Genomic DNA, 12283 nt, shown 5'->3' with positions numbered 1-12283 from the left:
TTCCAGGGGCAGATGTGGATTCTATCCACAATCTATTGGTTATGAACTGCGGATTGAAACTGAAGAAACTGCAAAAAGATGGGAATTTAAGGAGATGGGACCTGGATAAACTGAAAAAACCAGAGGTTGTAGAGAGTTTCAGGAAGAGCATAAGGGAACAATTGACAGGAATGGGGGAAAGAAATACAGTAGAAGAAGAATGGGCAGCTCTGAGGGATGAAGTAGTGAAGGCAGCAGACGATCAAGTAGGTAAAAAGACGAGGGCTAGTAGGAATCCTTGGGTAACAGAAGAAATATTGAATTTAATTGATGAAAGGAGAAAATATAAAAACGCAGTAAATGAGGCAGGCAAAAAGCAATACAAACGTCTCAAAAATGATATCGACAGGAAGTGCAAAATGGCTAAGCATGGATGGCTAGAGGACAAATGTAAGGATGTAGAGGCTTGTCTCACTAGGGGTAAGATAGATACTGCCTACAGGAAAATTAAATAGACCTTTGGAGAGAAGAGAACCACTTGTATGAATATCAAGAGCTCAGATGGCAACCCAGTTCTATGCAAAGAAGGGAAGGCAGAAAGGTGGAAGGAGTATATAGAGGGTTTATACAAGGGCGATGTACTTGAGGACAATATTATGGAAATGGAAGAGGATGTAGATGAAGATGAAATGGGAGATAAGATACTGCGTGAAGAGTTTGACAGAGCACTGAAAGACCTGAGTCGAAACAAGGCCCCCGGAGTAGACAACATTCCATTAGAACTACTGATGGCCTTGGGAGAACCAGTCATGACAAAACTCTACCATCTGGTGAGCAAGATGTATGAGACAGGCGAAATACCCACAGACTTCAAGAAGAATAATTCCAATCCCAAAGAAAGCAGGTGTTGACAGATGTGAAAATTACAGAACTATCAGTTTAATAAGCGACAGCTGCAAAATACTAATGCGAATTCCTTACAGACGAAAGGAAAAACTGGTAGAAGCGGACCTCGGGGAAGATCAGTTTGGATTCCGTAGAAATGTTGGAACACGTGAGGCAATAGTAACCTTAAGACTTATCTTAGAAGAAAGATTAAGAAAACGCAAACCTACGTTTCTAGCATTTGTAGACTTAGAGAAAGCTTTTGACAACGTTAACTGGAATACTCTCTTTCAAATTCTGAAGGTGGCAGGGGTAAAATACAGGGAGCGTAAGGCTATTTACAATTTGTACAGAAACCAGATGGCAGTTATAAGAGTCGAGGGGCATGAAAGGGAAGCAGTGGTTGGGAAAGGAGTGAGACAGGGTTGTAGCCTCTCCCCGATGTTATTCAATCTGTATATTGAGCAAGCAGTAAAGGAAACAAAAGAAAAATTCGGAGTAGGTATTAAAGTTCATGGAGAAGAAGTAAAAACTTTGAGGTTCGCCGATGACATTGTAATTCTGTCAGAGAGAGCAAGGGACTTGGAAGAGCAGTTGAACGGAATGGACAGTGTCGTGAAAGGAGGATATAAGATGAACATCAACAAAAGCAAAACGAGGATAATGGAATGTAGTCAAATTAAATCGGGCGATGCTGAGGGGATTAGATTAGGAAATGAGACACTTCAAGTAGTAAAGGAGTTTTGCTATTTAAGGAGTAAAATAACTGATGATGGTCGAAGTAGAGAGGATATAAAATGTAGACTGGCAATGACAAGGAAATCGTTTCTGAAAAAGAGAAATTTTTTAACATCGAGTATAGATTTAAATGTCAGGAAGTCGTTTCTGAAAGTATTTGTATGGAGTGTAGCCATGTATGGAAGTGATATATGGACGATATCCAGTTTGGACAAGAAGAGAATAGAAGCTTTCGAAATGTGGTGCTACAGAAGAATGCTGAAGATAGGGTGGGTAGATCACGTAACTAATGAGGAGGTATTGAATAGGATTGGGGGGGAAGAGAAGTTTGTGGCACAACTTGACTAGAAGAAGGGATCGGTTGGTAGGACATGTTTTGAGGCATCAAGAGATCACAAATTTAGCATTGGAGGGCAGCGTGGAGGGTAAAAATCGTAGAGGGAGACCAAGAGATGAATACACTTAGCAGATTCAGAAGGGTAGGTTGCAGTAGGTACTGGGAGATGAAGAAGCTTGCACAGGATAGAGTAGCATGGAGAGCTGCATCAAACCAGTCTCAGGACTGAAGACCACAACAACAACAACAACACCCCACAATATACAGGAATAACGCAATGTGACTATCAATTAACACAAAAAATGGCCCTGAATTAGAAGAAATCCTCACAATAACCCATATATTTCATATGTCACTTACCTCACAGAAAATCTACATGACACGAACTACAGCAAATACAGCAGGTATACAGCCAGCTAAATAAAAAGATTCTAGCTACTGTAGGCTCTAACTACTGACAGGCATGTGGTTGGCAAAGGAAAGATTTCGTTGCAGAGCCAACAATGTATTTAGCAGATCTTACCTCAGTCATGTGACATCCGGTTCCAAAAATTATATAATCGTCCATGACATCCAGTTCCAAAAATTATGTAATCGTCAATAATTCGATTAACCACATTTTACAATCCATGTCCAGTCAATATTAAATCTCCATGACGGACACACGCCCTGACCGTCCGCTAACGCTAATACGGCTTCTGACCACCATCACTGCCAATAATTAACTTCTAACTGCGAATCCGACCAGCCACAGAGTCTCTTGGCAGGGGAGCACAGCGCTGTCAGTGATATTAATGCAGTCTAAAGCGCTGCCAACATGCAAACATATAAACAGGTTACTTACACATTCTAATGAACGTTTGATGTTTCCAAGTTAAACAGTTTGAGAAACATGAGCGTGTGAACTTTCTGGTCGTAGTAACAACTCCGCGTGGCGCTTTTTGCGCTCTGTACGGAATATTTTGGCGGGCACTTCTTACGAAGAACACCACTGAAGACCAAATGTTTAACTTGCTAACAGTTGTGGGTCTGTGACTGGTAGAACGTGAAAATAAGTCAGGTCGGACTTACTAAAATTCTGGCTGCTTTTCGAATGAATATTTGTTGTACAGACAGTGAACTTTCAATGATAACGTTTCCTATTAAATACGGACTTGATAAGTATTTTATGTGTTTCAATATGCAAAAAAGCAGAGTTAATCTAATTTTGAACGCTTTTCTGCAAGTTGACTGAATATCCCGAACGCCCGATTTTTCCATCATGAACTTTCAGGAACTGACTTTCAAATAGAGTTACGCGGCCTGTGTGTGGTAGGTATTAGGTAGTGGTTTCATCAACGCTGCTTTACACTGCGTAGCACGTATCTGCTACTACAGAGTGAAGGGACATCGGCAAAAATCCCATCGAGGTAGGAGCACTAAACGATAGCGTTAAGAACAACGCAGACGACAGACCCCGCCCCGCCACATTACATCGAAGACTTAGCTTCATCCGATTTTCATCCGTTTCCAGAGCTTAAAGAACGCTTTCGAGGACTTCACTTTCTCGGTGATGAAGAGCGGTGCAAGCAGAGGTGAGGTTGTGGCTCCAACGACATACATTCTACGGCGACGTTCTCAACAAACTGGTCTGTCGTTGCGAGAAATGCGTTCGTCGCCGGGGGTCACCATGTTGTGAATTAAATCTGTATACATGAAGACTGAAGAAGTAGATCGGTGATAACACTTGTTTCGCCGGCCGGGGTTGCCTAGAGGTTCTAGGCGCTACAGTCTGGAACCGCGCGACCGCTACGGTCGCAGGTTCGAATCCTGCCTCGGGTATGGATGTGTGTGATGTCCTTAGGTTACTTAGGTTTAAGTAGTTCTAAGTTCTAGGGGACTGATGACCTCAGCAGTTAAGTCCCATAGTGCTCAGAGCCACTTGAACTTGTTTTATTTAAAAATATTTTATAGTTTTCACACGAAAAATTGCGAGGCAATTTTTTCAGGACGGCCTCATATATCGCCTTATACGTCTGTGGCTGTGGCACCATTGTATTTGCCTCCTCACATGGATTCCTATTAGGGCTTTGTGGACAACATGGTTGTGGAGATGAAGCAGCGATTAATCAATTATTCAAAAAGAGTCTTAATCGCCTTTGTTATTATTATACCGTCAACCGGTTTCAACCCGACGTAGGGGTCATCTTCTGGGCGTTTACACCACTGGTCGGCTGCTGGTGGTGTTATTCCTGCCGTTATGTAGACAGGAGTGACACCACCAGCAGTCGACCAATGGTGTAAACGCCCAGAAGATGACCCCGACGTCGGGTTGAAACCGGGTGGCGGTATAATAACAACAAAGACGATTAAGACTGTTTTTGAATAATTGCCTATTAGAGCTGTTAGTTTATCGCTGCTTTCTAGCCGTTTGCAAGTGAAACTTAGAAACACCTCGTATTTTGAACGCATTTATTTTGCGTGATGATTTTTTGGTTCCACTATCATGTCTACCCGTCTATATATTCTGATTCTGCAGCAGATGTTGTGTACGAGATGCTCCAAGTACATTTTCTTGGAAAAACTCTTCAGTAGACAGGTGTGAGAAATATTACCCCTGTGTACTGACCAGAGCGTTTTTTTCTTTCGCAGATTTGTCAGCTGTGACGCTTCCTCTCTCTCCTTTTTCTTCTCTCAGCGTCTGCGCGCCATCTGCGACATCGTCAGTCGCAGAGCTCTCTCCGGACCAGTGAACCGCTGTCCCCAGACACCCCAAGGACAAGGCGAGCCACTGTACATCCTGGCCTCCTCTCCCCCAACCCCTGCCTCCCCAACCATCCCTCACAAAGGTCCTTTATGCGGCTCCATAACTCTGCTGCCCGGCGCCGTCATAATCCCCGGGAATATTTCTCCCCGGCGATCAGCGAACGAGCCGCCACAGAGGCGAGCCGGAGTTGCGGAGGTGGAGGTGAAGAGAGAAGCAGAAAAAAAAGGGAAGAGAAAAGCGCGGAAGGGGGGTGGGGAGGAGGAGCCAGAGTAGTGTGTAGGGCCGGGCCAGGGAGCGTCTTGGTCCCCGTTCTGCAGGCGCTGCTTGAATATTTCACATAAAGTAAAGCGGACACTTGACGCGGCTGCCGTCACGCAAAATGGAAATTCGGCGAAAGGGGACGAGAGGCCGAAGGCTGCTGGGCTCGGGTGCTGGAACGGCGCTGGAGCGGCGCTGGAGCAGCGTTGTCTGTGCCGGAGAGACTCGCGGCAGCATTCGCTAGGCAGCGAGGGACTGTCAGGTTCACAACAGGTGGACGGTACGGAGGGGTAGAGCAACACTCCAGTTGTCCTGTCCGTCTAACGCTATCGTATTTTGTTTTCTCGAATAACGTCCTTTGGGAGTATCTGAATTACGATGAATGCTTTTAAACTACTGGCCATTAAAATTGCTACACCACGACGATGACGTGCTACAGACGCGAAATTTCAGAGCATTCACACAAGGTTGGCGCCTGTGGCGACACCTACAACGTGCTGACATGAGGAAAGTTTCCAACCGATTTCTCATACACAAACAGCAGTTCACCGGCGTTGGATGGTGAAACGTTGTAGTGATGCCTCGTGTAAGGAGGAGAAATGCGTACCATCAGGTTTCCGACGTTGATGAAGGTCGGATTGCAGCCTATTGCGATTGCGGTTTATCGTATCGCGACACTGCTGCTCGCGTTGGTCGAGATCCAATGACTGTTAGCAGAATATGGAATCCGTGCGTTCAGGAGTGTAATACGGAACGCTGTGCTGTATCCCAACGGCCTCGTGTCACTAGCAGTCGAGATGACAGGCATCTCATTCTCATGGCTATAACTGATCGTGCAGCACGTCTCGGTCCCTGAGTTAACAGATGGGGACATTTTTTTAGACATCAACCATCTACACGAACAGTTCGACGATGTCTGCAGCAGCATGGACTATCAGCTGGGAGACCATGGCTGCGGTTACCCTTGACGCTGCATCACAGATAGGAGCGTCTGCGAACCTGGGTGCACGAATGCCAAACGTCATTTTTTCGGATGAATTCAGGTTCTGTTTACAGCATCATGATGGTCGCATCCGTGTTTGGCGACATCGCGGTGAACGCACATTGGAAGCGTATATTCGTCATCGCCATACTGACGTATCACCCGGCTGATGGTATGGAGTCCCATTGGTTACACGTTTCGGTCACCTCTTGTTCGCATTGACGGCAATCTGAACAGTGGACGTTACATTTGAGATGTGTTACGACCCGTCGCTCTACCCTTCTTTCGATCTCTGCGAAACCCTGCATTTTAGCCGGATAACGCTCGACCGTATGTTGCAGGTCCTGTACGGGCCTCTCTGGATACAGAAAATGTTCGACTGCTGCCCTGGGCAGCACATTCTCCACATCTCTCACCAACTGAAAACGTCTGGTCAATGGTGGCCGAGCAACTGGCTCGTCACAATACACCAGTCACTACTCTTGATGAACTGTGGTATCGTGGTGAAGCGGCATGGGCAGCTGTACCTGTTCACGCCATCCATGCTCTGTCTGACTCAATGCCCAGGCGTATCAAGGCCGTTATTACGGCCAGAGGTACTGATTTCTCAGGATCTATTCACCAAAATTGCGTGAAAATGTAATCACATGTCAGTTCTAGTATAATATATTTGTACAATGAATAGGCGTTTATCATCTGCATTTCTTCTTGGTGTAGCAATTTCAATGGCCAGCAGTGTAATTTCATGGTTCTATACGGCTGCAAACGAAAACCACAGAGAAAATCAAAAATGGTTACCTGCAAAGTCTAGCTACACGTTTCACTTAGTTCTCTAGATAGTCGTTGCTCCGACTTAAACATCTCTCGTAACATTGTACCAACTTTACAATACGTTCGTGTCAGAAGGCAGCAAGCCACCTGTGCTATCCACCAGTTCTCTACGTCGTCTGCAGTTTAATGTCTGTACCAAATTGTTATTCTCATAGCTAGCAGTTTTTGTGAACACGGAGGTGAAACTCAGGGGGAGCCAAGACCGGGCTGTAATTTGGCTGACAAAACACATCCCATCGAAAACGCCCCAAGATCGGCTTCATTGCAGCTGCTAAGTGCGGCCATTGATTAACAACATTCCTCAACGAATTTCTGAATTTCCCTTCGTATCGCCTGATTCATTCGCTGAGAAAGATCTTCGGTTGACACTCGATTCCGGTTCCACCATGAATGACTGCAGGTCCAGCTTCAAAGTTCCTGCACCACTGCCGCATTTTGCTGTCGCTTTTGACAGTTACGTTATATGGATTGCATTAAATTAGCATTAAGATTTGGAGTAACATCATGCCCTTCATACTTTGTGGGAGAATGTATTGTTCTAGACCTGTATAAGTGATCACTGTTCACTCAGACCTGAAAAGTGCTACGGACACGATCGAGTGGCGTGTTAGAGACACTACAAAACACATCTACGCAATACGTGTGCACAACATATCTGCACCGTTCCCGCACATGCCTCTGCATACCATTACACGGAATGCAGGATATATGATGCTCCATTACAGCATACGAGAACGGCAAGAGCTAATTGGTTGGAAGAAGAACGTAATTAGCCACAGGCTGTACACTGACCAGCCAGAACATTATAACCACTGACCTGCTATCGATATAAAGCATCCCAGGTGACAGCAGCGTCACCTGGCAAGGTATGATTGCTAGTCAGACACAAGCATGATGCATTGAATATCAGTGAGCGTGCGGTCTGCGTGTAGAATGTGGAAGGCGCGCGATCAACCTGAGTTTGACCGAGGGCTGACTGTGATGGCCCAGAGGCTGGAGACATTTCGAAACTACACGACTTGGGTGTCCGAAGAGCGGTGGGGTGAGTGTCTTCAAGACGTGGCAAAACCAACGTGAAACCACGTCCAGACGTCATGGGGTTGGGCGCCTACACATCATTGCAGATGTCGAACATCATAGACCGGGCAGACTGGTAAAACAGAATAGGCGGCGAACAATGGCGCAACTAAAATCAGATTTATAGGCAGAATACAAGTGTGTCGGACCAAACACTGAACCGAACACTCCTAATGACGGGCCTCCGCAGCCGACGACCAATGCACCCATGTTCACACCACGAAATCGGCAACTATGACTGAAATACGCACTTGACCGTCGCCACTGGAGGTTGGAGTAGTAGCAGAACGTTGCATGGTATGAAGTATCTCGATACCTTCTACAGCATGCTGATGGGAGTGTGTGAAACCCTAGTCGTCCTTTACACCTGTACTGCGAAAGATTCACGTGGGCATTAATGGGTCCATTAGAGCTCTAGCAAGGCAACATGACGGCCAAGGAGTATCGTACATCCTTTCATGATGATCATGTTTCGCGAGGACAGTGGCATTTTGCAAGAAGATAATGCCCCATGTCACATGGACAGGACCGAGATGAAGTGGTTCGAAGAATACAGTGGCGAATACCAACTCCTGTGCTGGCCCCAACTCGCCAGATCTGAGCCTGATGGATCTGAGATGTGAAAAAACGGGCCGTCAGAGCTAATCGCCCCCATCCGAGGAATTTACGGGGATTAGGTAACTCGTGTGTGCAATTGTGGTGCGAAATTCCTCTAGCAACCTACGAAGGCCTCATTACTTCCATGCCAGACATGTTGCCGCTGTCATCGGTGTCAAAGATGGTCGTTTCGGCTATTAGGTGGATGATCGTAACGTTCTGGCTGATCGGTGGATACATGCAGACTGAAGCGACGGATGAAAATTTGTAACAAGGCCAGTGACCTGTATAGTGAGGTCGATGCCTCGTACTCGGCGAACTTGATCTGTATCTTCCTGTACATGAGCAGGTAGCGCTCTCTGGTGGAAAAATAATGAGGTTGCAGTTGGACCGAATTGGAGTGAGTCTGAGATATGGCGGCGCACGAGGGAGAGTGTACTTGCTTTGGGTTAGAGTGGCTAGATCTCCCGGTGTGCGCATTTACAGCAGTTCAGAAATGTTCCAATGTGTGAGCAATCTTATGGGACTTAACTGTTACAGTCATCAGTCCCTAAGCTTACACACTACTTAACCTAAATTATCCTAAGGACAAACACACACACACATGCCACCGGGACCAGATGCACGGTTTTACAGCAGTAACCCTATGTGTTGCCACTGACCATGTAGAGTTGTGTCGCGGTTAATGCGGCGTGCCAACCGGTACTCCTGTATTCCAGCCAGAGTGTTTGATGAGCAGTTTGCCCAGACATTTGCCCGGCTTGCTTGTCTTGCATGGTCGAAGATAGGGGTTGGGATTTGCCCCTGCCTGTTTTAATGATGAGCGTTCTTTGACATTCATATGACAGTAGCTCCAACCGGTGGCTCTTGCTAGTATAGAATCGGATTAGTGATTATTGACTACTTGGTGCTCAACTCTCTGCCGTCCATTTTGCAGTCCTGTTTCGGTATGTCCGCTTCTGAACTTCAGTTGTATGTGCTCAACCCTCACTTTCTTAGGCAAACTACAGGCCCTATTAAGGCTAATTCCTCTTAAACCAAAAAGGCAAATACCGTCGTGAGATCGTTTTAGTATTACTTGGATTTAATTTCTTTTTAATCGATGCACAAGTCGCCGAAGTAGCGTCAACTCAAAAGACTTGCACCAGGCGACCCGTCTACCCGAAAGGAGACCCTATCCATACGACATTCCATTTTCATTTTCCTTTTAACAGTTTTGCAACCTATTTGTGCTAGAATGAGATTTTCACTCTGCAGCGGAGTATACGCTGATATGAAACTTTCTGGCAGATTAAAACTGCGTGCGCCGACCGAGACTCGAACTCGGGACCTTTGCCTTTCGCGAGCAAGTGCTCTACCATCTGAGCTACCGAAGCGCGACTGACGCCCGGTCCTCACAGCTTTAGTTCAGTTCGGTGCACACAGTTTTAATCTGCCAGGAAGTTTCATATCAGCGCACACTCCGTTGCAGAGTGAAAATCTCATTCTGGAAACATCCCCCACGCTGTGGCTAAGCCATGTCTCCGCAGTATCCTTTCTTTCAGGAGTGCTAGTTCTGCAAAGTTCTCAGGAGAGCTTCTGTAACGTTTGGAAGGTAGGAGACGAGATACTCGCAGAACTAAAGCTGTGAGGACCGGCCGTGAGTCGTGCTTCGGTAGCTCAGATGGTAGAGCACTTGCCCGCGAAAGGCAAAGGTCCCGAGTTCGAGGCTCGGTCGGTGCACACAGTTTTAATCTGCCAGGAAGTTTCTATTTGTGCTAATTTAAACGTCAACTGTTTACCTTTCGCTTATGAAGAAGGGAGCTCCCCTTGGTGCTAGTAACAACTGTTGTGTGGATGCGCCAGTAATTACTAACTTTGATCAAGTTTCAGTTAAGAATTGCCTGAGTAATCCATCGACCCTTTTGAACTGCTCGTTACTTGTTGGTATGGTTAACTTAAATCTTTTAGCTGAGCATTCATTCGAGGTTGGGGTAATCTGTAGCCAGTGCGTTGCACCCTCAAAAGATACTCTGCATTGTTTGGCATGCTTGATTAACGTCAATGTGAAATTCTTTGAGATTAACATTAGCGTTTGCATGTAGTTAAATTTCCTGCGCCTGCTTCTGCTGTATCGTTGAATACAGTGTCTTTTGAGATGGGCCTGAGATCTGTTTTTTTATCCCTGCTTTACTTAAGAATGTTTATAAGCATGTTGGTTTATGTATGTATTGTGTATTAAACCGGGAACCTAGAAACGACAAAGAGGCATCGTCCTGCCGCAGCACTCAGTGGTTCACAGGCCCACAGCAGTCCACCCACCCCACCGCCACCCCACACCTAACGTAGTGTTATTGGGCGGTTCGACCCCCAGTGGATAACCCCCCCCCCCCCCCCCCCGCTCTTGCCCCCAGGGAGCGTTTCATACCAGACGAGTGTATCCCCAAATTCTTGCTTGGTACAGTAATTATGGTGTACGCATACATGGAGACAGTTCTAGTGCAGCAATCGCCTACATAATGTAACTGAGGCGGAATAAGAGGAACCAGTCCTGATTTGCAGACGTAGATGGGAAACCACCTTAAAAACCATCCACAGGCTGGCGGGCACACTGGACCTCGACACTTATCCGCCGGGCGAATTCGTGCCGGGGACCGGCATGCCTTCCCGCTCGGGAAGCAGCTTGCTAGACCGCGCGCTAGCCGGGCGGGCTATGTTGTTCTAGTTGAGTCAGTGTTAACTTTACACCTTGTCGCTGTTAGTCGTGTGACAGAGTTGTACCCCGGACTGTAGTGTGCTGTCTGCAGCCTTGCAAATGGATCTCTCCCTGTGCTGGTTGGTCGTGATTTATTGAGTAAACTTTTTTGTCTGAAAATTTGAAGCACAGAGAGTATGTATATTGCACTGCTTTCATAAGAAAGAATTTTGCGCCTAAAGCTAGCAAACTGCCTTTGATATCCTTTTCGAACATAGCGCAAAATTTGGATTCTCATTGTAGACATTTCCTACTGTTGCACTGTTTTAACAGAAAAAAGTTAATTCTTGCAGATATTTAATGATTAATGGTCGGAAGAGACGAACTTATGAATATGTGTAATATATTAGTGAAAGGTGCTGTAGGAAAATATTACATCAACATATTATTTCAAAAAAAGAACGGTTTCCTTCCACTAGGACCTGAGTGCGTCCTGTCACTAATTATCGTCCTAGTAAGGCCACATCAGCTGAACTTCTAATTTGTGCCTCCTGCTCACCATGCAGATGCGCCAACCACTATGTCACCTTGGCACAGTGGCTTCACGGATCAGCCTAGCGTGTATCTCTCCTACATTCAAATTTCATTTCAAGCCTGAGATTATTTGATATTCCCCCATAAACACGAAAGGTATTGTGGAGACTCTACAACAGTAATATAATAACGCCTCAGAATCTAACGAAATGGGGGATGCCGTCTGAAACACAGGAATAGGTGCTTTAATCAGTTGAAACTGTATGGTTCCTGAGATCTTTCCAAGTGCTTCAATGCATTAGAAATAACGGCCAATCAGTTGCAAATTATAGGTTTATTAAACCTTGACTATGTTTTCGACGGTTTTTAAAACTGTCTTCATCAGAGCATGTAGGCTCTAAAATAACATTATCTATAGTTAAAGAGGGAATACTTGGCTCTTTCTAATTTACGCTATCCTCTTAATCAGTATATACATACCCATATAAAAGTAGTAGCTGTGTGCTGTAGAGCTTTGTCAAACTTAATTTCTTTTTTTTCTTTAATTTCACATATTTTACGCAGGACACAAAAATATGTAGTATGCCACTTGTATACTGCGTCAAATGTATGATACTTTAAAGAAATTTTCAAAAGTTTAAGACA

The sequence above is a fragment of the Schistocerca americana genome, chromosome 6 (assembly GCF_021461395.2).
Source record: "Schistocerca americana isolate TAMUIC-IGC-003095 chromosome 6, iqSchAmer2.1, whole genome shotgun sequence".
NCBI classification, from domain to species: Eukaryota; Metazoa; Arthropoda; class Insecta; order Orthoptera; family Acrididae; genus Schistocerca; species Schistocerca americana.
Note: the sequence above shows the minus strand (reverse complement) of the source record.